Genomic DNA, 25,840 nt, shown 5'->3' with positions numbered 1-25,840 from the left:
GCACAGGTCACTGTTGATTTAGAGAGTTGGGTGCAGCTACCATGGCCTGAGTTGTTTTCTCAGCTGAATCAGATTCAGAAAGTGTTTCTTCTGAGAGGGTGGAATGCTCTTCTAAGAGGCGTGAGGAATAATCATCTCCCTGTGTCTCTCTGAGTTTCACTTTCCTTAACTCTCAGTTATTGCCGCAGGCTGTAATGCCAGAAATGAGGGTTTTTGGAAAGTCGCTGCATGTCTGCTTGGTTGTGAGTCTGGGCAGCTGATGAATGGGTTGCTGTTATGGTGTTTACTTTTCTGAATCAGGTGTTCCTCTGCAGAGGCGGGGGCTTCCACCCATTATGTAAGCTTTCAGAAAATACCCAATGATCTTCTTAGAGAAAAAGCACCATTTAAATAGAAGCTACTAAAAATGTTAACATGGAGACCCAGAGAGAGTGTGCCCATGACCTTTAGCCATATTTGTCTCTTTTGAACATAAATTCAAAATTCAAACAGTGACTATTCTTGGGATTCCAAAATCCTGTAGCAGTAAGCAAAAAATTAGTGTGGAATGCATATGATATACAAAAAAGTTATATGAAAAGGTGATTTGAATATGTGTGTAGGTACACACACACACACACCACAATAAATGGAGATTATTTCTTCAGTTGAGCATCAAACACCATCTGGTTGCAATTGCTCAAAACAATTATAGAACCCCTTAATTGTAGCCTTGGCATTTTTTAATATAACATTTCAAACATATATGAAAATTTGAAACTTTAAAACTATACACACGTATTTCAAACTATATATATATATATTTGGAGAATAGTATAATAAACCCCCATGTATCCATCACAGCTTCAACACATTGCAAATCTTGTTTCATCTTTGCCTCCGTTCCCCTTCATCAATTGGGTAATTTTGAAGCAAATTCTGGAAGTCATGTAACTTCATCCATAAATACTTTAGTATGAATCTTTAAGAAATTAGGACTCTTTAAGAAAGTTATTGGGGCTGGCATGATGGTTCACACCAGTAATCCCAGCACACTGGGAAGCTGAGTCAGGAGGATCACTTGAGCCTATGAGTTTGAGACCAGCCTGGGCAATATAGTGAGGCCTCATCTCTACAAATTTTTTTTTTTTTTTTTTTTTTAAATTAGCCAAGCGTGGCCGGGCACAGTGGCTCACGCCTGTAATCCCAGCACTTTGGGAGGCCGAGGCGGGCGAATCACGAGGTCAGGAGGTTGAGACCATCCTGGCTAACACGGTGAAACCCCGTCTCTACTAAAAATACAAAAAATTACCTGGGCATGGTGGCAGGTGCCTGTAGTCCCAGCTATTGGGAGGCTGAAGCAGGAGAATAGCATGAGCCCAGGAGGTAGAGCCTGCAGTGAGCCGAGATCATGCCACTGCACTCCAGCCTGGGCCACAGAGTGAGGCTCCATCTCAGAAAAAAAAAAAAAAAAATTAGCCAAGTGTGGTGGTGCGTGCCTGTAGTCCCAGCTATTCTGGAGGCTGAGTGGGAAGATTGCTTGAGCCCGGGAGGCAGAGGTTACAGTGAGCTGAGATTACACCACTGCAATCCAGCCTGGGCAACAGAGCAAGACCCTGTTTCAAAAGAAAAATTTTAAAAAGTAAAAAGATATTGGATTGGACTATATGAAATTATCATTTTTCATAGGTTGAAATGGTGTAATATCAGCAATTCTGTATGCTTCAACCTAATATATAACCACAATACCATTATCACATCTCAAATTAATGAAAATTCCTTAATTCTTAATTATCTAATGTAATAAAAATTCAGCCAGTGTCCAAATTTTCCCAATGGTTTCATAAATGTTTTTCTATCATTGGTTTGTTTGAATTGAGATACAAACAACGTCTGTATATTGTCTTTGGCTTATATTTTTCTTGTTTCTTTCAGTTTATAGGTTTCCCATTTCCTCCCTTTCCCCTTCAATTTATTTGTTGAAGAAACTGGTTGTTTTGTCTTGCAGAGTTTCTAATTTTTTGGATTTTGCTGATTGCCTCCCTGTGGTGTTGTTTAAAATGTTGCTATATTCAGTTAGACAGGAGGAAAACCTTCAGGAAATCTATTGCGCAACATGGTGACTAGAGTTAATAACAATGTACTGTATAGAGTAGTTCCTCCTTATCCATGGAGAATAAGTTCCAATACTTCCAGGGGATGCCTGAAGCCACAGTTAGTACAAAACCCTTTATATACTGTCCTTCCTTTCCTTACTAAATAGAGAATTTTCACACCTTCTTTTAAAGAAGTGCTTTAGGGCTTCTCTTTGACATATCGGAATTGCCACCATCACTACTCTTGCTTTGGTGCCATTATTAAGTAAAAGAAGGGTGACTTGAATGCAAGCACTATAATACCTGGACAATTGATCTAATCACCAAGAGGGCTACAAAGTAACTAACAGGCCAACAGTGTCTACAGCACGGATACATAGGACAATACATATATACAACACATACAATACATACATACACATCCCAGGCAAGACAGAGCAAGACAGTGAGACATTTCATCATGCTACTCAGAATGGCAAACAATTTAAAACTTGTGAATTGTTTATTTCTGGAATTTTCCATTTAATATTTTTGGACTTTGGTTGACCATAGGTAACTGAAACTGCAAAAATGAAAGCTGCAGGGAGGGAGGGACAACTGTATTTGAAAATTGCTTAAAAAGTAGATTTTAAATGATCTCACCACAAAGAAAGATATCTGAGATCATGAATATGTTAATTAGCTTGATTTAGTCATTCAAGAATATATACATATATGAAAACATCATATTGTACACCATATATAAAATTTTATTTGTCAATTTAAAAATTAATTAATTAATTGAAAAAAGTTTCTGTATTCTCTGTAAACTGACAGAACAATAGGCTTGATGGAATTCTGGTTTGATTTTTTAGTAAGAAACCTCATAGTTGATGAGGTATTCTGCATCAGGAACCACACATCAGGTTATCTCTTGTCTTTTGTGATGTTAAGATTGGCTTAGGCCACCTGATCCATCCTTTATAAAGCTTCTCATCAGCTTTCTACCTAATGCTTTTAGCAGCTATTGATAATCATTGCCTACATCAATTATTTCATTAAGAATTACAAAGTGGTGATAGTCTAACATTTCTTCAACATTTATTACCTGAAATTCTTTTATAAAGAATAACTTTTTCCCACATCCCCTTTGGCTTCCCTGAAAAGTCTGAGTTAATGCCAAATGTTTCCCTTTAATGATCAGTTCTCAGTTTCTTCCCTAGTATCCTCCGAAGGTGACCCAAAGAGTGTTTCTTAAAGCATCATGATGGATTCATGGCTCATTAGCGTATTGGATGGGTTTTAATTCATTGCACTTATTATCTTGTATGTGTGTGCTTGGGGTTTCCTATCTTTGGCTAGTGGGAGCCCCTGTTTGACTCTTGACTCCTTTCACACACCTGTAGTAGTCTTTGATAGTCCTGGGTTTCTGGTATGGTATGTTTTTCTAGGCTTATTATTATTTCTAGGCTTATTATGGTTTTCTAGGCTCATTCTTTTATTTTTCTGGGCTAGGACTTGGAATTATCGATTTCTCTAAGAAGTCCTGGTTCCTCTAACTGAAATATAATACTTAGAACCTACAGCCTGAGCACCTAGGCTGCTTGTTGCTACTGGGTTGGTTGTTGTTTATATCCCTTTTCACTGGAGAGAACCAGAAACTATTTTTAAAGAGACTATGTGTTTGTATTGATATTATCGATTCAGATTTTTCATCCTTTTAAAACTTTATTTTTTTAGATGCTAAAAATCTTGGTTCCTAACAACATTATAAGTAAGCAACTAAGGTTTCTTTGTCTTACATATGTAACAGTATTGTTAACGGTAGAGGGAGTCCAGTTTCTTGGCATCTTGAACACATAATTGGACAAAATGCACAAACAAAGCAAGGAAAGAATGAAGGGGGATTTATTGAGAATGAAAGTACACTCCACAGTGTAAGAGCAGGCCTGAGCATAGGGGCTCAAAGGCCCCATTACAGAATTTTGGGGAGTTTAAATATCCCCTAGAGGATTCCACTGGTTACTTTGGGTACACCCTATGTAAATGGAGAGGATGAAGTAAAGTTACAAAGTCATTTACCACCTATGCCCTATGGAGAGGATGTTTCCTGTTATAGCTGAAGTGTGGATCAGCCTTATGTTCCCTGCCTCCAGACTATTTTCCTCCCTCAACGTGATTACTGAAAATGTTTGTAAAGATATTGTGGGAGATTTTGTCTTTAGGGTATATCCCAATAGGAACATATAGTTAGATTACTGTGTTTTAAAGTACATTGAAATAATTTCTTGCTGGGTGGTTGTATTAGGGTTCTCTAGAGGGACAGAACTAATGGGATATCTATAGATATATGAGTTTATTAAGTATTAACTTACATGATCACAAGGTCCCACAATAGGCTCTCTGCAAGCTAAGGAGCAAGGAGAGCCAGTTTGAGTCCCAAAACAAAGAATTTAGAGTCTGATGTTTGAAAGCAGGAAGCATCCAGCACGGGAGAAAGATGTAGGCTGGGAGGCTAGGCCAGTCTTGCCTTTTCACGTTTTCTGCCGTACTTATATTCCCTGGCAGCTGATAAGATGGTGCCCACATGGACTGAGGATGGGTCTGCCTTTCCCAGTCCACTGACTCAAATGTTAATCTCCTTTGGCAACAACCTCACAGACACACCCAGGATCAATACTTTGCATCCTTCAATCCAATCAAGTTGACACTCAGTATTAACCATCACAGTGGTTAAGCCATCAACTTGCTAGATAGATAGGTTCATTTGTTTCATTTTACTTTTGTATTTCAGGAAAAATTGCTATTTCTTTCATTTCAGTTTAATTTTGTTTTATATTATTCAAACATTTACATGGTTCTAAAGACAAATCTATAAAATAAGCTACATATAGAAAGTTCAGCTTTCATCATCTCTGCCCCCTTTCCTCTGATTCCTTTGTCATCCTATAGATAACCATTTTATTAGTTTTTGGTTTATCTTTTTTTTTTCAGATAAGCAAACATACGCACACATACACACAAATCTCTATATCTGTATCTATATATTTAGATGCTTTTCATTTTTAAGATAAAAGGCAGCATACTATACCTGCTGTTCTGTCCCTTGGCTTTCACCAAAGACTATATCCCAGATATCACTTCAAAGCACTATATAAATTCCTCATTCCTTTTTATAGCTGCATAGTGCTCAATTGTGTGGATACGTCCTAGTTTGGTAAACCAGTATCCTACTGATAGCCGTTAGGTCTGTTCCCAGTCTTTTACTGTAATAAATAATCTTGCCCAGGTGTCTTTTCATTTCTTGCCAGTGTAGATTTAGGTAGATCCCTAAAAAGTGGTATGGCTGGGCCAAATGCTGAATGCAAATGTAATTTTGCTAGATATTGCCGAATTTCCCCCCAGAGGCCTTGTGCCATTTTGCATTCTCATCAGCAGCATATGAAAGTGCCTGTTTCCCTATAGCCTGCCAGCAGGGTATATTATCAAACTTAGGGATTTTTATCACGTTAGTAGGTATGGAATTGTAGCTCAGTTAGTTTTAGTGTGCATCTCTAAGAGTGAAGTTGCCATCTTTTTATATAATTCTGTAAAAACTGCCTTTTCTGCCCTATATACAATCTGTTCACATCTCTGGGCCTGTTCTTTGTTTTTTGTTTTTGTTTTTTTGAAACAGGGTTTTGCTCTGTCCTGCAGGCTGAAGCATGGTGGTATGATCACGGTTCACTGCAGCCTTGATCTCCTGGTCTCAAGCAGTTTTTCTACCTCAGCCTCCCAACTAGCTGGGACCACAGGTGAGCTGCCATGCCCAGCTAATTAAAAATTTTTTTTTTCATAGAGATGGGGTTTTGCCATGTTGCCCATGCTGGTCTCCAACTCCTGGGCTGAAGCTATTCTCCCACCTTGGCCTCTGGAAGTGTTGGGATTACAGGAATGAGCCACCATGCCCAGCTTGGGCCTGTTCTTTTGACCACATTCACTAGTTGTAAATCTTCATCCTTTGAAGGTGACTGAGATATTTTGAAAAGTAAAAAGTCTAAAAGCAAAAAGTTGAAAAGCAAAAACCTAAAGTTATTTGTTGAATAAAATTGCTGGGGTTTTGCTGTCAGATGGAACAGCTGGGACTGGCTGGGCATCTCTCTCAGTAAAGTCCCAGGACTTCTCCATATGCTCTTTCTGCAAGGGCTAGTTTGGGCTTCCTCACAGCATGGTGGCCCAGGGCAGTCAGTATGTTTGCATAACTGCTCAGAACTCCAGAGCAAGCCCCAGCTAGCAAGGTAGAAGTTGCTTTGCCTTTTGTGTCCTAGTCTTGGAAATTATACAGTGTTACTTCTCCTGTATTCTATTGGTTACAAATGAGTCACAAGCCTGCCCAGATTTAAAGGGAGGGGAATCAGACTCTACTTCTTAATGGAGGAATGGCAAGTTTCTAGAAGAGCGTGGTAGTTTTAATAACTATGAAGGATTTTACCCTACAAGTTAGCCCGTCACAGTTTCTTGAATACTGGTAAGACACGAGACTCCAGGGTCAGAAACAAAGGACTTTACCACTGTGGCATAGTAAACCTTCTGAGCATTAGCATATTTGCATCAGTCCCTGTACCCCCAAGTCTCACTGGGGAGAAGCAGATGGGTCCAGATAGGTTCCTGCACATGTGTTACAGGAAATTTCCATTCCTATTAATCTACTGAAGCTCTTCTCACAGAGTACCAATTACCTTGTAAATGGAGAGTCAGTGCCCATGTCTCTTTGTGCAGCTTTCAGCACCACTGACCTGGCCAATCTCCTCTGCCTACCCTTCCTCCGCATTTTGGAAATGGACCTTCTCCCTCAGTTTCACTCCACCACCATTTCCCTTCCACCTCTGATTACGTCTTCTCTGCCTCGTCCTCCTTTTTTAGTTCCTCTTTCCTAATTTGTCCCAGGCTCTACCCACGTCTCTTCATGCCCTTGCCCAGTTCTCTTCTCTCATCCAGCAGGCTCTCCCAGAGGACTCACCTGCTGCTGTCATTATCCTCCCAGTGGCTGCTTCCCGCCATATCTGCTCCTGATTCCAGACCACATTTCCAACTATCACAAGGCATCCAAATACTGTCAGTCAAGTTCCTCAAATTCAACTTGCCCCAAACCAAATTAACCTCTTCTCCCCCACAACCGCCCACCCTATGGTGCCATCCCTGTCTGTTCATCAGAATCATCTCTGGTTGTTCAGGTGTAAGACTCTGGGGTTATTTTTGTTTCATTCCTATCTTTCTCTGCACATCTAATCAGGCACCAACTTCTACAGCCTGTCTCTGAAATGAATGGTTGCAGTGAATTGTTCCTTTCTTTCCAGGCCCGACTGCTGCCCTAGTTCCAACCCTCATTAATGCTCCCCTTCAAATCACCTACCACTGCCCTTCCTGGATGTGGGGCATCTTGGTGGCTAGGTAGTCATTCCCTTCCTCCCCTATTCCTCTGTGTGGGTCTCTTACAAAATCACAAGCTCAGTTGAATTTTGTGTATTTATCACACAGAAAATCCTTTCTTCCTTTCCTTCCTCCCTCCCTCCCTCCCTCCCTCTCTCCCTCCCTTCCTTCCTTCCTTCCCACAAATATTCTTCAGAACCCACTCTGGAATGAGTGCTGTTTTAGATGCTGGGGCTCGAGCAGTGGACAAGACCAAGATTCTTCTCTCAGAGCTTACATTTGGGTTTGAGCTAATGGTGATGGGTAGAGAAAGAAATAACCAAGGCAATTTCAAACATTGGTAAGCACCGTGAAGAAAACCAAGATAATAAAATAGAGAATGACTGGATATGGGGAAGTAGATTGGGTGGTGAGGGAAGGGGTCTTTGAGGAAGGAGCTAACTTGTGAGTGAAGAGCAGGAGCTGCCTTGTGAGCATTAGGGGATAGAGTGCTCCAGGAAGAGCCCCCAGCAGTGCAAAGGCCCTGAGACAGGAATGAGCTTGATGTGTTTGAGGCCCAGAGTGAGGTGAAGGTAACTGGGGAAACTGGCGGTGGGGGGGATGTCGGGCAGGAGAGGACGTCTGTACGGACGTAGACTATTTAGGGCCTTGTGAGTGATGGGCAGGGGTTTGGGCTTTATTCCAGTGTCAGTGGAAGCAGAGGGAGGATTGTGTGTCCCTGCTGGAACCTCTAAACCTCTCGTTTACTTCTGACTTTTCTTCAGTTCATTTCTCACATTCCTGCCAAAGAGTCTTTCTGGAGGATGGATGTGATCGTGTCACTCTTGTGCCCAATAATGTTTCATGACCGCTATTTCCTACTAGACAAATGATGCAATTCTTGGCATGGCATTCCAGCCCTTCAGCCATCAGGTCTGAGCCTTCTATTTCTGCCAATTCCACACTATTGAGTCCTTACTAGGCCTGCCCTTTCCTTCCTTCTCTGTATCTTTAGTCTTGCAGCTTCCTCCGATGGAACATTTTACCCTCACCCTTACTCATTGTACAAATCTAACCCAAAAGCCACCCCCTCTGCAAAGCCTCCCGAGGCCCTCCCCAAGTGGAATGAATCTCTGTTTTCCCCATACGCCTTTTCTTCTCATCACTATTTCCACTGCTGTATGGTCAGCCTCGTGCACATGTGCGCAGGTCTGCCCTTCCCCAGGAATGAGTGTTTCCTGGGGTCAGGAATTGGGTCTTGCTCATTACCCGTCCCCTAAAAAGGCTTGCCATTACTGTTTTCTGAGATTAACAAGCTAGGAACACACTTACTTTGGTATCTGTCTTGCATTTGAAGAATGTGATAGGCTATTGCTTGGTTTCAAAACTGTGGGATTTGGGGCATGGCTCCATGGACATCCAGCTGTGTGGTTGCATAGCTGCCTAATTGTGTGACTGTTTAGCTGCATAAGAATATGGAAGCAGAGCGGTCTGGCCATAGTTTGCATGGTTCCATGGCTGGGTAGCTCCACAACTTTGACAGAAAACCTTCCCTTTGCATTTCTGTGAGTTACATCATGATTTCTACCAGCATTCTGAAGCTGACTGTATTTTCTACAGGAGAGCCATTCGCATCTTGGGTGGGACTGCAGCAAGCATTGCTGAACACTATAAGCATCCTTTCACTCTCCTACCAAATGCAGTATGGCCCCCTTGTCATCAAGACAACCCCAAATGCCCCTGGTCCTGTACAAACTCCCCCTCTCCCTACCTGTTAAGATCCCTAGATTATGAGCACAAGGGGAGTTAGGTGAAGAAAAAGCTACAAAGAAATTATGTTCTGTTCATCAGAAGAAGCTTGGAGCTGAAAAAGGATCCAAATAATCATTGAGTACAAACGCTGAGGATTTTAAGAGGCAATCAAGACCCAAGAGCTTCACCACCTTTCCTGAAGTCCCATAGTTTGTCAGCAACAGAACCAAAACTAGAATGCATTTTCTTATCTGTAAGATGGAGATTTACAACTTATTTGTTTTTGCATAACAAATACTTGTATATTTTACTTCTTCAGCCTGCCACTGTTCTAACTGTAAAATAAAACTAATTGAATACTTGTGGCAACCCCATGGGGTCAGACAACCCCTGCTTTGCAGATGAGCCACACAGTTAGTAAGACACTTACCCTCTTTGTGCCACAGTTCTCCTATAAAATACACCCCCAGAGCATTGAGGTGCACATTGAATTCTGTAATGTAATGTATGCTGAGGACTCAGCCAGTGCTTGATACATGTTAGCCATTATTTATTACAGCTGTGACTGTCTCTCCCCGTGTGACTGGGGCTCCTCCCAGGGGACTCCGCTGCATCGAGTTGTATAAGTGCAACTCCTTTCAGTTGTCCCAGGTCTAAGTATCATCCAAGCAGATTCTCTATTATTTGCTTTTCCTGAAATGGCCACACACAGTCAACACGGGATGAGGACATGTCCTTGGGAGAGGAGGTCATCTTTGCATCACGTCTTTTAGGGACTCAGAATTTAATTTTCTGCCATTCCATGTCTTGCTTGATTCTTAGAGTCACTCGCTTCTGTAACCTTTGTTCCTGCCAGTGTCTGCTCTTGGAATGCCGCAGGCCCACCTGCTGGTTGTTTTGTTCTAGAGAGTGGGAGAACCAAGAGGGAAGAGATACAGATAAAGAGAAGGAGAAGCTAAATTTCCATCACTGAAAAAGAGCCAGAGAGCCCTGCTTCCTCACACTCTTTTTCTTTTTTTTTTTTTTTTTTTTAGCCTCAGGAATATTTTCTTTGTTTCCAGGGGCCTCCTGGAATCCAGGCTTGAAGTAGAGCAGATGTGTGGGTGGGTAGGGGAGACGAAGGGCCTGAGGGCAGAAACCGTTTTTGTTTTTTTGTTTTTGGAATGGACAGTGACACTGGCAAGGAGATTCTCCCACAGTCAGCATGCTGGGGAAAGAAAGATAGTGATTTTACTGTTGTCTTGAAAGATCTGATTTTATTTTTTTGAAAACCTCCAGAATGCTTAAATAAATATATTTGAATGCATCTCTGGGTTGTTGAATTTGTTGGAACCCAATGAACACATTAACTATTAATGAGGTGCTTGTGCTCCTTTGAAAACCTGATAATAATCCTCTTAAAAGAAAATTGTACCTATTTAATATCTTTCTTTGTGTATAATGCTAAATACGGCATCTAAATTGGATTTATAATCCACAATGCCCAAAGTGACTTCACTTGGCACAGTCAAAGGATACTTTAAGATGCTTTAAATCTATATGGACTCTGAAAATACACATCTTCCAGGTTAATTCTAATGATTGGTTTGTAGGACAAATGGGGAACCTATTTCTAAGAATGATACCTGAGGTGAAATGGAACCCTTTGCCTTCATGAGTCTCTAAAGTCCACTATTATGACCTAAATGGTTCCATAAGTATTTATTTTGCTACCTAAATTTTAATTTTCTTTGATGTGGATTTTGCCATTGGGATTATATACAAATAGACATTATTGAAAGGCTTAAGATACTAAGATAGATCAAATATAAATGTCCTTTTATATTTATATAAATATAATATAGGGCAGTGGCCTTACCCTAAATGGAAGAATAAATTTATTTATTCAACAATTATTTAGGGTGCACTTTCAAAGTGCTAGACATAATCCTAGGCACTCAGGCTAGATCTAGGAGGAGCCCGTGGGGAGTTTGCAGTCTAGAGCAGTGCTATCCAGAGACTCAGTGTTCTTTGCATTGTCCAATACAGCCTTGTGACTATGGATCACTGGAAATGGAGCTAGTGCTGCTGAAGAACTGAATTTTTCACATGATTTCATGTTAATTTAAATTTGCATAGCCCGGTGGAGCTGGCAGCTACCATATTGGACAGCACAGGTGGAAGAGGTAGATAGCAAATGAACTCACACAATTAATTATTACTGTTGCAAGTGCTACAAGAGAAGTCAGATGCGATGAAAAGTTGGTATGGGGAACATTTCTAGCAAAAGGAACAGCATGTGCAAAGGCCTTGAGGCAGGAAGAGTTTGGCACTTTCCAGCTATTGGAGGATAGCAATGTTATTGGAGCATCATGCAAGCCATGAGTGAGGGGAAGCCGTGCTGGGAGCAGGAAAGGCTGGATCACATGGGAGCCTGTAGGCCACATTGAGGAGCTTGGACTTTATCCTAACAGCGATGAGAAGCCTTGGATGGGTTTTGAGCAGGAAAGTCCCTTGATCCAATTGCATTACATTTTTTAAAAAGATATTCATCAAATATAGCTTCTGTTTTTAGCACAGATGCCAATATCTCAGAAATCTTAGCTGACCCTTAGATTATGTGACATTTCCCAGTTTTATTTTTTCATAGTGCCTGACTTCTCTTTCAGAGCACTTACATTTATAATTAACTAGTTGTGTAAATTAGTTTGTTATTTATTTCTCCTTCTACCTGTGCTGTCCAGTGTGGTAACCACTGGCTCTAATGGGCTATATACTGCATGCGTAAAATTTAGACAAAGAGTTCTAAAAGACTTGCTGTGAAAATCAACCCTGTTATACGTCCCAGTTTATCAGTTCTTGTGGAGTAACCACTATCAACTTTTTAAGTTCGCTCTCTTGTTTTATTTCCTTGTCTCTAAATAATTGACAAGTCATACTCTTTTTTTATTATTATACTTTAAGTTCTAGGGTACATGTGCACAATGTGCAGGTTTGTTACATATGTATACATATGCCATGTTGGTGTGCTGCACCCGTTAACTTGTCATTTACATTAGGTATGTCTCCTAATGCTATCCCTCACCCCACCCCCCACCCCACACCCCACAACAGGCCCTGGTGTGTGGTGTTCTCCACCCTGTGTCCAAGTGTTCTCATTGTTCAATTCCCACCTTTGAGTGAGAACATGCAGTGTTTGGTTTTCTGTCCTTGTGATAGTTTGCTCAGAATGATGGTTTCCAGCTTCATCCATGTACTTACAAAGGACATGAAGTCATCCTTTTTAGTGGCAGCATAGTATTCCATGGTGTATATGTGCCACATTTTTTAAATCCAGTCTATCATTGATGGACATTCGGGTTGGTTCCAAGTCCTTGCTATTGTGAATAGTGCCACAATAAACATACATGTGCATGTGTCTTTATAGCAGCATGATTTATAATCCTTTGGGTATCTACCTAGTAATAGGATGGCTGGGTCAAATGGTATTTCTAGTTCTAGATCCTTGAGGAATTGCCACACTGTTTTCCACAATGATTGAACTAGTTTACAGTCCCACCAACAGTATAAAAGTTCCTATTTCTCCACATCCTCTCCAGCATCTGTTTTTTCCTGACTTTTTAATGATAGTCATTCTAACTGGTGTGAGATGGTATCTCATTGTGGTTTTGATTTGCATTTTTCTGATGGCCAGTGATGATGAGCATTTTTTCATGTGTCTGTTGGCTGCATAAATGTCTTCTTTTGAGAAGTGTCTGTCCATATCCTTTGCCCACTTTTTGATGGGAGTCATACTCTTTCTTGGCGTTTCAGTCTAAGGCCTGATCTATTGATTACCCACATGAAAGGTGAGGATTTCAGTCTTTCACCTCCATCCCACCACTGCCAATACATTGTAGCATAATTCGGTTAGATCAGTGTTCATTGTTGGTATTTTGTTAACACTTTCGCAGCTAAACCAGATTAGGATTACTTTTCCTTTCACAGATGATATTTTATTTTTGCTGCATTAAAAAAAATTTTTTTTTAATGTGAACTCATCACTAATTCACATCAAACCTTCCTCTGGTTGTGTAAATCTCCTTTCAACAAGTTTGAGCACATTAGGAATTCTATCACTTTTTTTTTTTTTTTTTTAATTGCCCTTGGAGCTTTCTGACCTGTTCCAATCTGGGCTGGTTGCTGTCCGGGCTGGCTGCATACCTCTTGGCCCAGACTCTTTCTTTGATATTAACCTGAGAATTTCCTTGACCTCTCTCCTGTGTTGAATTGATCTCATAGTTCCTGTATTCCGTGTCTTTCTCTTCCTTGGTTTGTTCTCTTGTTTGGGCAAGAACATCCTTAAGTAGTTTTCTACGTGAGAAGTGACATCTGTTTGAGACTTTGCTTTTCAAAAGATTTTTTATGCCTTGTACATTTAATTGATAGTTTGGCAGGGTGTAAAATCACATTTCCTTAGGGTTTTGAAGGTGTTGACAAGTCTGATGTCATTCTGATCCTCAATCCTTTGTATGAGATTTGTCCTTTCCTCCTGCTCCCATCCCTCTGTGTGCCTTTAAAAAAAATATCTCGTAGCCTTCAATTATGAAAACATTTTCTCAAGTTATTATTGTTATTCTTTTTTGCCCTAGGCTGGTCCTCTAATTTTCTTATCTTTCCTCTCATATCTTCCATCCTACTTTTTTCGAGATTTCTTCCATATTGTCTTCCAAATTTTCTTTTGAATTTTTCATTCGCTCTACCTTATTTTTAATTTCTAAGAACTCTTTTTTTGGTTCTCTGAATGTTCCTTTTCATAGCATCTCATCCTCAGGTTTTTAGATGCAATATCTTTCTGATTATAACATTAATTAGGTTTTCTCCCCTTATAGAGTTGGTTTATTCAAGTTTATGTCCCCTCTGTCTGTTTTGTTGGCCTTTCTCTTGTTTGGAGGCTTTCCTCTAATGTCTGCTGGCCCTAAACTGTTGACTCATATTTAAGGAGAGGGCACTCCGATGTTGGTTGGAAGCTCCATTTATGAAGTTGGGCTTAAGGTCTGCTGTCTTCACTGTAGAGTATCTGGCTGGATCATTCCTTTCACGAACTTTTGATATCTGAATTTTCAGGCCTTTTTGAGGGAAAGGGATTGATCAGATTCCACTGAGCAGACTCTCCCAATTTCCTACCTGGAGGGCGCATGCCTGACTGACGCATGACTCCAGAGGAAGAAGCCTGGAGTCCCAGTGCTTCATATTTTCAGCACAATAGCGCCGACCTCAATTGTTCTAAGTGATCCTCTGCCCAAAAAGTTTCACCAGGAAGTTTTTTACTAGAAAATAAAACAACAACTTCTTTCAGGGTGAAGGAGGGGCAGTCATTCAGATTTGGTATTTTGGGGAGAGGTTCTTGGGTTCTAACTGCTTTTTAAACCAGTTTTCCACAAATCCTTTCTCTCCCCCTTCCAAAGATATCTAGCATCTTCAATTCCTGAGTTCCTTGGGGACAGAGGGATAAAAACCATGTTGTACTCAAGTTTTCTTTTTTTTTCCTTAGCATTCAGATTTCTTGAACTGCTAAGATAGTAAGCACTTGCTTATCTCCTTTCCAGCTTCCAAAATTTTGTAGTACATCTACTCTCTGCTCTTTTTCCTATGAGTTTATGCCTCTAAACGTTCTCTTATGTTTGTTTTAGTGGGATTTGGGAGTGGGACAGAGCTCATTGCATTTACAATGACAGAATTTGCCATTTAAAAACTGGAATTTAACAAGCCTTTTTTTTTTTTTTTTTTTTAAAGTCCCTTGGTTATATTGTAGAAAATGGACTTCATGGTTCTGTTGGTTTTGTATTGGATGGTATAGAGAGTAGAATTGTATCCCCCAGAAAGACATGTTGAAGTCCTAACTCCCAGTACCTGTGTATGGCCTTATTTGGAAATAGGGTCTTTACAGATGTAATCAAGGTAAGATGAGATTATACGATATTAAGGTGAACCTTAATCCAATGGCTAGTGTTCTTGTAAGAAAAAGGAAATTTGGACACAGACACAGAGAGAGAGGAGAATGCCATGTGCAGTGAAGGCAGAGATTGAAGTGATGCATCTACAAACCAAGGGACACTACGGACTGTCCGCAGCCACTGCAAGCTAGAAGAAGGCGTGGAACTGATTCTCAGGTCCTCCAGAAGGAACCAACCCTGCCAACACTTTTATTTCAGACTTCTAGCTCCCAGAACTGTGAGACAATAAATTTATACTGTTTTCAATCACCCATTTTTTGGTTCTTTGTTGCAGCAGTCCCGTGAAACTAATACAGATAGGTATTAAGTTACGTGATTTAGTATTCTTAGAAATGGGGGCCCTTTGAGAAACTTTCAATATTCTTAGAAATGGAAGATGCTTTGAGAAATGGAGGGTGATTTTCCCCGAAGCAGCAATTTATTCTCTATATAATTTGTTATCTGGCAGTTTCATTGAGTAAATGTCTTAATTATTCTTCAACACTATAAAATTGTCATGGTATAGAACACAGCTGATGTGCCTTCTTCTTCTGGCTAACTTTTAAAATGCCAATCTGATTTATTTGGAAAGCTATCAAGCCAAACAGAACCAGCTGAACATTGAGAAAGCTAATCAGAAGAAAGAAAAAGGAAAAAGAGAGAGAGGAGAGAAGGGAAGGGAAGGGAAGAGAGAAAGAAAGGAAAGGAAGGGAGGGAGGGAGGAAGGAAAGAGAGAGAGAGAAAGAAGGAAGGAAAGAGAGAAAGAGAGAAAGGAAGGAAGAAAGGAAAGAAGGGAAGAAAGAAGGGAAGAAAGAAAGAAGAAGAAGGGGATGGGGAAGGGAAAGGGATGGAAGGAAGGAAACAAAGGAAGGAAGTGGGGGAGGGAGGAGGAAAGAGTAAGAGAAAGAGAGAAAGAAAGAAGAAGGAAGGAGAAGAGAAGAAGAAAAGAAAAGGAAGGAAAGAAGGAAGGAAGGAAGGAAGGAAGGAAGAGAAAGAGGGAGTCCAAATATATCTTCATTCATTTTGACCTAAACTCTGGAAAATCTTCCAGCAGTATGAACTATGAACCCAATATCCAGATTCTAGTCCCTCCACACAGATTCTTCTAAGGACTTTCTGTTTTTGCAGTTGCCCTGGGGCTGTAGCTTTTCCCAAAGAGCTAGAAAACACTAGTTCTAAAGGACACATTAATAAATGCAGGTGACCACAAGGACCTGTGGAGAACAAAGAGAAACAATGAGAAGAGCCCCAGGAAAGACCTCACTAGCAGATTTTCTGTCTCCTTTGCATCTGTTTACCTCTCATGTCAGAGTGAGGACCTAGCTGGATGCAGGAAACCCAGGCAAAACCTACTTCCCAGCAGAGTTCACTATTGGCGAAGAAATAGCCCCAAAACTAGATTTCACACAGTTCAAAAGCCAATTCTCACAAAATGAATTTGCCGCTTAGTGAACCCACTTGAATACCTAAGGTCTTTCCCCAGGTTTTGATTCTGTCTCAGCTGTTGCCGCAGCTGCCTTGGGTTGGAATTGTTAGCCCAGGAACTCTTCTAAGTGTGAATGACGGGCCTTTCCTTTAAATCCATTTTTGTGGTTTTATTTCCCCTAAACTTTCTCTTTGGGCTTCTGCTCTGCTCCTGTTCCTGCCCCTGCCTGTATCTACTTCTATATCCATGGGGCAGTGTCTGAGAAATTGGAACCCTGGGTTCTTTCTTTACCCCTCTTCAATGAAAAGAACATTTGACTAGCTCTTGGCTGGTATTTTTGGACTTTCAGTGAAATGGTTGTTGGTGAATTACAACTTGATAAAATGATCCAGAGGACAGATGTCCTATCCAAGAAAGCATCTTTTGCTTTAGGAAGGCAATAGAAGGTCATTAGGATTAGGTAGCCTGAATTCTATTCTGGCTTGCTTGTTTTTTTTTTTTTTGAGACAGAGTCTCGCTCTATTGCCCAGGCTGGAGTACAGTATAGTGGTGTGATCTCAGCTCACTGCAACCTCGGCCTCCCGGGTTCAAGCAACTCTCCTGCCTCAGCCTCCTGAGTGGCTGGGATTACAGGCACCCACCACCATGCCTGGCTAATTTTTGGTAGGGACAGGGTTTCCACCATGTTGGCCAGGCTGGTCTCGAACTCCTGACCTCAGGTGATCCCCCTGCCTCAGCCTCTTAAAGTGCTGGGATTACAGACATACGCCACCATGCCTAGCCTCTGGCTTGCTTTTCACTCATTGAGGTAGAGCTCTACATCCCCAAGCTCCAGTTTCCCTGTAAAATGGAGATAATATTGCCAACTTCACAGATGTAAGGATTAAATGACCCTGGGGATAACTTGAATGCTTTTTTAAAAATTATGATTTACTTAAAAATGTGCATATTAAATCAGGTAAAGTTACTCCTTATAGCTTATAAACAATTATAAAACAAAAACATGATTTACAAAGAAGAGAGGTGCAAACCAGGCCAGTGACATTCTGAATAACAGCATTAATCTAATATAACAAGTAGTTTTGTTTTATGGAAACTGAATCACAAATATTACTTTCAGTGGTAGAAAGATACATTTGCTTATTTTCCATTTCACTTTTGCCCACTGGATCCTTTTGATTTTTGAGGCACGATGGGCCGTCATTTGAATCGTTACCACTATCACAGTTATTTTTCATTTTAACGGTGGTGCCAGCTTTAGCCATCCACTGCACTTACTATAAGTTGGTGCCTCTAAGGATGGGAACTGTGTGACACAGATGTGGATGCCACTGTTTCCATCACAGGGCTCCTGCACAGGTGAAGATTCAATTCTCTCACCTTCTTCTATATTTAAATGACTCAGAAGCTTTCATCCATGATGCCCTTTTGCTGTCATGAAGTATAGAGATCTCATTTATATCTTCCTTTCTTCATACTTCAAGACTATTGAAGAAGTTGATGCCATTTCAGCTTTTAAAACAATACATATGTCAGCACCAAATCATGGAATTCTATAAAGTTGAGATCATTTGGATGATTCCAAATTTGCTAATAATAGTTTTTGTTTTTGTTTTTGTTTTTTTCACAATTACTGTAAAACAGAAGAATGATAGTATATCCTCAGATCCCCCCAGGAATTTGCTGACTGTCACATTTTTAGGCAAATTGGCCAAAATATAGGAAAGTGTCTGGCATGTAGTAGGTACCTGGTAAAGAAAAGTTTTTATGAAATTCATGCCAAAACCATCCAGTAAGGCCAGAGATTTCCAAACCTTGAAGTTCCATAACTGGACTTCAATGATTCTATGTCTCAAAAAAAAATTAAAAAACATTAGGGAAAACATTACTCAACTTAAACTTTGACAAAGTTGAATTGGAATATTAAGTAACTAGCAACACTGGTGCCAGAAGTGAGTAAAGTTGTTTGCAGAGTGCAAAGTTAGTCATGGTCCTTGCCCACAGACTTGTAGTCTGCATAAGAACCAAAAGGGCCTGAAGAAATTACTGTAAAACCTGTCACATTAAGGAGCAAGAGGCTATGGAAAGGATACCCATTCTCACGATGAGCAAGGTTGTCTTGAAGAGAAACTGAAGGCCTTCATCCATAGACAATCCAGAGCATGAAAATTACAGGGCCAGGGTACAGAGCTGATTTCGGAAGATTCAAACCCCAGAAGCTGATAGCTGCTCAGACTGTGAAAGGGGATCCTGAATCCATTCTGCTGGCCTCCCCCATCAAGATGGAGTTCTCACAGGAAAGGACAAATGCACAAATTCCAATGTGGTTGTCAGGGAACCCTCTGGCAAAGTACCAAAAAAAAAAAAAAAAAGAGTGCCAGTGAGTGTGCCCTGAGAATAAAGAAGAAAGTCATTTGTGTGTTTGTTGGGAAACAATTGTGGTGAGACTGGATCTTCTCACATTGGGCACAGTTAGCACCTGATGGCAAAGGAACTGCGTGCCATGCTCCAGGAAGGGCTTCCCTCACAGACTCACAGCATGGCCTGCTACTCTTCCAGCCGTGACCTTGGGACTCTGCTGCAAGGATGCCAGCTAGCTGATTTTCTGGGCTCAACTTGTGAACTGCAAAGATGCAGGCAAGGGGCAGAGAAAACCCTGGATGAATGCATTTGGAAATAGATCATGGGCAAAGGGTAATTCATAGATGTTTGGACCTGGAAGAGACCTGAGGATAGAGAAAGTCACTTTTTTAGACTCACTCCAAGAAGGCACCTTGGCCATATTTCATGGTTTGACAAACTTGGGAAATGCTCCATACCCTGAACTCCTCTTAGAGAGACAGTGTACATTCCCATAGTAATAGTTGGAACTATGTCACATGGCCACATCTAGCTGTAAGGGAAGCTGGGAAATGTCTTTTAGCTGAGCAGCAACAGATCAAGCTAAAAGCCAAGATTCTGTTACAATAGCAAAAGCAAAGGCCTCATATTGAAAGGCAACTAGCAGTCTGACAACAGTCCCCCAACTTTTGGGGCATCATTTTGAAAAAATGGTAACCACTGCTAAAGGGGGCTTTTCACTTCCATTTCCATTGCATGGAATTATACCAGTTGATCTCCACCCAGGATAACTCCAGGACAGAGCCTGTCAGCCTGTGGCGGAACTTCCTTACCCCCTGCAGTTACTCACCTCTCTGCCCTCCCTGTCCTAAATAGTTGAAAGCCCAGAGAGCTTTTTCTCAGGCCTCCTCATTTTGACTCAGCTCTGTCTTTCTCAGGGCTAAGCACCAGACTTCATCTCTGCTTCACTTTCTTTCTCTCTACACAACCCCAAGTTTACTCACTTTCCTTTATTAACACAATCCTCTAATAGTGTGAACTACAACAAAAGGCAATATTGTGTGCTTTCATGAAAGCAAAAACATAAACAATTGAAAATGTGTGCAATTCAAATAGCTCAGAAATGATTTGTGTTTCTTTGCTTACTTATGTTGTAATTTCAGGACTGTTTTGTCATCATTTCTGAATGATATCCTTCTGTGAGGTTCCTGACATGATTCCTCTCTTTCTTAGTTAAATGGGGAAAGGAACTCATGTGTAAATCTATTAATTTGGGAGAATCTCAGAAGTCATCACCCACAAGCGAATAGGCTTACTTCAGCAATTTGGAAGTGGTACCTTAAAATCTTTGGTTTCAATGTTCATATTTATAGCAAGGTAGTTGAATTTGAAGCAGGACTGAATTAACAATAACTCCACTGAATGCCAGGAAACTGCCTTTGGGTGGCATTTGACTGGGCATGACCTCAGTTGTGGGCAGTCTCACTGGAGCAAAGAGCCCAAACCCCAAGGAGGCTTTTGAGACAAGGCCTGGGTGGAGAGGTCCTGCCTTGCCCACAGTGGAGCCACACTGGGAGTGTCATCTATTTATACCACTAATCCTATTCTGGACCAGGTCCCTGCTTGACATAGTATCCTCTCAATTAATTTGTAGAACAGCCTCATGAGGTTAGCATCACTATTCCCACTTTGTAGATGAAGAAATTGAGGCTTCGAGATATAAAAGAAGCTACCCAAAGTCACACAGTTGAAAGTGCCAGACTCAAGCCAAGCTTTGCTTTACTCTAAAACCCTTTTTTGAGACCACTGAGTCCCAGACTTTTGGAATTCATTGGCCAGTAAAAAGGAAAAAAGAAATGTGTACGTTTAAAAGAAAAAAAGGTGTGAGTGTGTGTGCATGCTGATCGAGGTGCTAACGTTTTATTTAGGGGGGCATGAAAAAGACCTGTCATTTATTACTTCTACCATTTCATAAGAAAGGCTATCTTATGCATACCCATGCACACATGCACATGCACACACACTGCAGAAAGCACTGCTAAATCAATTCAGAAAGTATGTACTAGCACTTATGATGTGCTAGGCACTGTTCTAGTCATTGCAGAATATAATAGTGACCAAAAAGAAATTCCTGCCCTCATGCTTAAAGCCTAGGTACAGGGTAATAGATTTAAAACAAAGAAGAAGGAAAGGACATAGCATTAATACGTATAAGTAAGTGCTATAAGAAAAAAAAGAGAGGAGAGGGATAGATAGGTATGTGAGGAAGGAAGCCCTTCCTGAGGAAGGGACAGAGAAACACACCAATCTTGCTAAGAAAGGGAGTGAGCGATCCTAGCGCCCACACTAACCCACCACACTATCTCATTTTTCTCATTGTACCACGTGCCGGGGAAATTATCTCTGTGACCCGCCCTTTGGAAACCTCTGCCCTGTGCTGTCCTAGCTCCACAGAAGTTGAAATAGGAGGGACCTGCATGAAGGGTTCAGACTCTGCTTCTAGTTCATTTCCTCTCAGGCTTCGTTGGCTGCAGTCTTACCTTGCCTCTGACATGATCAGGGAGATTTTTCATTTTGCCCCAGTGTGAATCAATAGTTTGAAGGAAGAACTGTGAATAAACACTTCTGCTTTCTGAGGGCAAAGGCTGCAGGGCTTCGCGTGCCTTCCTGCTGTGCTACCTCCCCTTTGCTGGACTTGCTGAATTAGTTTGAGCTGGTGGATACTTGTTTCATCTCCCCATGTGTTTCTAGCCTCTTGTGGGAAGAAAATTTAGACAAAATATGCTTGTGCTCATTTTATGAAGGTTTTCCTCTGGGTTTTTGTTGTTGAAGTTGTTAAAAGGGATATTTCTCAAACTTTATGAAGATGAAGAGCATATATAGATCTCAAAATTTCCTCTTGCTCTCTCTGTGTGTGGGTTTTTTGTTTGTTTGTTTGTTTGTTTGTTTTTGAGACAGAATCTCATTCTATTGCCCAGGCTGGAGTGTAGTGACATGATCTTGGCTCACTGTAGCTTCAAACTCCTGGGCCCAAGTGATCCTCCTGCCTCAGCCTCCCAAGTAGCTGAGACTGCTGGTGTGCACCATCACTCCCAGCTAACTTTTGTATTTTTTGTAGAGATGGGGTCTTACTATGTTGCCTGGGCTGGTCTCAAACTCCTGGCCTTGAGTGATGCTCCCACCTTGGCTTCCCAAAGCACTGGGAGTTTATAGGCATAAGCCACTGTACCTGGCCTTCTCCTTCTCTAGATAGCCACCTATCCCATGCAGAATTCCCCATTACTCTGAGTACAGCATTCCAATTTCTCACAAAATTCCAATTTCTCACAGTAAATAGGGCAAGGTGGTGCTTGGAATCACAGAGACTAGAGTTCTAATTGTTGCTCTGCCTCTTACTAGGCTGAGACCTTGGGAAAATTACTTGAACTTTCTCAATCCTAGTTTTCTTATCTGTTGCGTTCCAGTAACAAGAGTCGTTACCTCATAGGATTGATGTGGATATTAAATGAAAGAACATACCATAAAATTTATTGAAATTTATTATGTGCAATGCACTATTCTAAGTGCTTTGTGTATATTAACTAGTTGAATCCTCCACAAATTCCTTAAAATCAGAGATACTATTTTAGAGAAGAAGGAACTAAATCATGTAGAAATTAGGCTGCTTGCTCAAGGTCACTGTGTGTTCCTAACATGTAGAGTGATGGTTTTCATTAATATCATATTTGGTGGGGAAATTAGGAATCATCTGGTCTCGTCATTGGAGCTCAGCTATTGAGTTGCTACTTAACAGGTAGTTTCATTAAAAAGCAAAGGAATATATCAAAGTGTATTTCTCAAAATGTTAAAAACTTAATTATCATACAAATAAATAGTGAGCAGGTATCACTATCTTTTTAACTCATTGATGAGGGTCACAGCTGGATGATAAAGTCAGCTCAAAAGAGAATATGAGGATGTGATTATTACAAGGGCAACATGAAGAACTCTTGTGGTGATGGAGCTGTTCTGTATCTTGGTTGCAGTGGTGGATACGTGAAAGTGCACATGTAATAAAATTGTATAGGATTAAATACAAATATACAAATGAGTACAAATTAAAACCAGGGAAATCTAAATAGGATTGGTGGATTGTACCAATGTCAGTACCCTGGATAGAATCTCGTACTACAATTCTGTAAGATGTTACCATTGGGGGAAATTAGAAAAGAGAACGGAGATCACTCTGTACAATTTCTTACAACTTCATGTGAATCTATAGATGATTTTGAATTGAAAAGTTTAATTTAGGCTGGGCGCAGTGGCTCATGCCTGTAATCCCAGCACTTTGGGATGCTGAGGTGGGCAGATCACAAGGTCAGAAATTCAAGACCAGCCTGGCCAACATGGTGAAACCCTGTCTCTACTAAAAATACAATAATTAACTGGGCATGATGGCATGTGCCTGTAATCCCAGCTACTTGGGAGGCTGAGGCAGGAGAATTGCTTGAATGGGGACCCGGGAGACAGAGGTTGCAGTGAGCCGAGATTGTGCCACTGCACTCCAGCCTGGGATACAAAGTGAGACCCTCTCTCAAAAAAAAAAAAGTTTAAATTAAAAACAAAATAAATAAATGGCTCAAAAAAAAAAAAGGGAATATGAGAAACTTTAAAAATAGTCAGTGGAAAGAAGGAAAGCTGAGATAAGATTACTAAATTAAATATGAAACTAGTTACATCCTAAAGGACAAAACAAAACAAAAACAAAAAACTCCCACAAAACCCAAACCCATAGTCTTTGGGGTTCTCTTCTCTATCAGACAGAAAAGAAACTCATCACACATGATCAGTTCTCAGAATTGTAAACTGTTTGGCCCTAATCAAATGCACAAACCAAGTTGCATGCTCTAGGCCAGGATCTCTCAGTGCCACCAGCACTATTGAAATTTGGGGCCCAAATAATTCTTTGTTAGGGGTGCTGTCATGGGCATGTAGGACGTTTAGTAGCATGTGTGGCCTCTACAGTTGAAATGTCTCCACATGTCCACTGGGGATAAAGTCATGCTGGGTAGGAACCCCAGAACACCTTTAGGCGAGCTTGTTGGGAAGTGCTCCTAGCATAACGTTAATCATCTTTTCTGCATCATCCCAAACTCTGGATAATTGTTCTTCACAAATAAAACCACCAGTTGCAGGGTCACTGTGCTGAATAGAAGCACAGTGTGCTCTAGGAGGAGTCACAGACTTTTAGCAGAACAAGATCCCTAGAGATTTGCTAGGCCTGCTTCACCCTCCTCGTTTCCCAGCTGAGGAATACCAGTGGAGACGGCTCCCCTACAGGCACACAGCTAGTTCATGTGGGTGTGTCCAATTCAATCCTGTCTTCTGTCAAAATGGATGTGAAGTAGTCATTACAAAGTCATTAAAACTTTGTAGGTGCCAATTATGTGCCATGCTCTGTGCTGGGCTCACAGCCAGGTGATGGCTAACAAAAGGTCCTGCTCTTGAGGCACTGATGGTCTTCCTGGGGAGATAAGGATGTAGGCAAATAATTACTGTGGGAGGGATATTCAGTAGTGCAGGCTGAGGATGAAGGCTGTGATGGCCTTAGAGTCTCAGGGATAAGCCCTAAGGGAGTCTGAGGAGGACCAGAATTCCCAACGCCATGATCACAGAGAGGTGGTTGTACTCATTGCAAAGGAAAGTTGTTGTTCCTGGCTCAGAGGGAATGTGAGGACTGAAAGCAAATCTGCCCACAGTGTAGGCCTGGGCCAGGTTCTGGGATTACTGGGAGGCCCAGAAGGCAATGATAAGCGGGGGCGGGGAGTGAAGAAATGGGGAGCTGTGAAGAAAAAGTGGAAGAAAGGAACAGATTTATAGCCAAGAGATCTGGCCAAAGATAGGACAGGGTGGGTGAGTGGGAGGAATGCAATTCTGAGATGGAGAAATTAAGACAACTGGAGTTCCAGGAAGAAGAGAACAACTGGGTAAAACCACAGCAGTGTTTAGAGCACGGTGGTGCCCGTGGTTTACTATTAGTAGTCACTATGGTTTCCAGAAATCTAAGTGCATGAATGACACCCAGGATCTGAATCTGGGACTTTCTGGCTGGCTGCACCCTGCAAGGTTCATGTGCTTGGCTTCGGAAAGGAAAGGGACTGGAACTGGGACTCAGAACAAAAACTTGGCAGAGCATGAATCCAGGCCTGGCTGGCACAGGAGCTGCTTCCAAGATATTTTACATCCAAAGAACCAACCTCACATGTTGTGGCAGTTACAGGAAGGAGGCTTCCAACTTTAGCATCCTTCAAGCCATTGCCTCGTTCCTCATGATTCACCAGGGAGAGAGAAACTGGAAAACAGGGACCAGAAGGATGTAGGGAGAGGATTAGACAAAATAAGGGCCAGAGCAAGGTGCAAAGTGGGGATGCTGCCCGACAGTTCTTTGGGATTCAGCAGGCAAGCCTTCCTTGGGGAAACCCTTTCAGGCAAGGAGGAGAACAAGTTGAGATATAAAGCAATGATCGTGTGAAAATAGATAGGATTGAAAATGAACCAAGACAATCTTTTTATCTGCCTAACTTCTTGAATTCAGGTGACTCTGGATGACGAAACATCTATGTAATAGCTTTTCTGTTATTCTTTCCTTTCTGAACAATTGGATTAGAAAACTCTAGTAAACCTCAGTTATAGCATCCCTGAAAACACAGCTCAAAAGGGGAAAAGTTGAAGAGAGCTGGCTTTCCTTTCTCTGGGATATAAGATGTAGAGTTTAGGTTTGGTGTTGAGGTTTTGAGGCCTTTTGGAATATTAAAAGGAAGAGAGAGGATTCTCAGGAAAGGATGGAGGTGCTGTAGGAACTGACTATCCTACAAGTGTTCCTCCCTGCCACTCCCTGGAGGTGAGTGGTTGTGCTCTGGAGGTGGAAGGGGAGGGAATTAGCAATT

The 25,840-nt window shown here is 41.3% G+C and overlaps 1 long non-coding RNA gene across 1 annotated transcript; it reads right to left on the bottom strand.

Moving 5' to 3' along the window:
• Nucleotides 1-469: 469 nt before the first annotated feature.
• Nucleotides 470-16,812, bottom strand: LOC105504027. The gene is made up of 3 exons (XR_001000559.1): nt 16,607-16,812; nt 9,625-10,096; nt 470-517 (listed from the first exon to the last, which is right to left on the bottom strand). It is a non-coding gene; the product is annotated as an uncharacterized LOC105504027 (long non-coding RNA).
• Between the last annotated feature and the right edge of the window lie 9,028 nt (nt 16,813-25,840).

This window comes from Colobus angolensis, unplaced genomic scaffold, assembly GCF_000951035.1.
Source record: "Colobus angolensis palliatus isolate OR3802 unplaced genomic scaffold, Cang.pa_1.0 Scaffold121, whole genome shotgun sequence".
In the NCBI taxonomy this organism is placed as follows: domain Eukaryota; kingdom Metazoa; phylum Chordata; class Mammalia; order Primates; family Cercopithecidae; genus Colobus; species Colobus angolensis.
The sequence above is the reverse complement of the archived record's forward strand: the minus strand, read 5'-3'. Positions and strand labels throughout refer to the sequence as shown.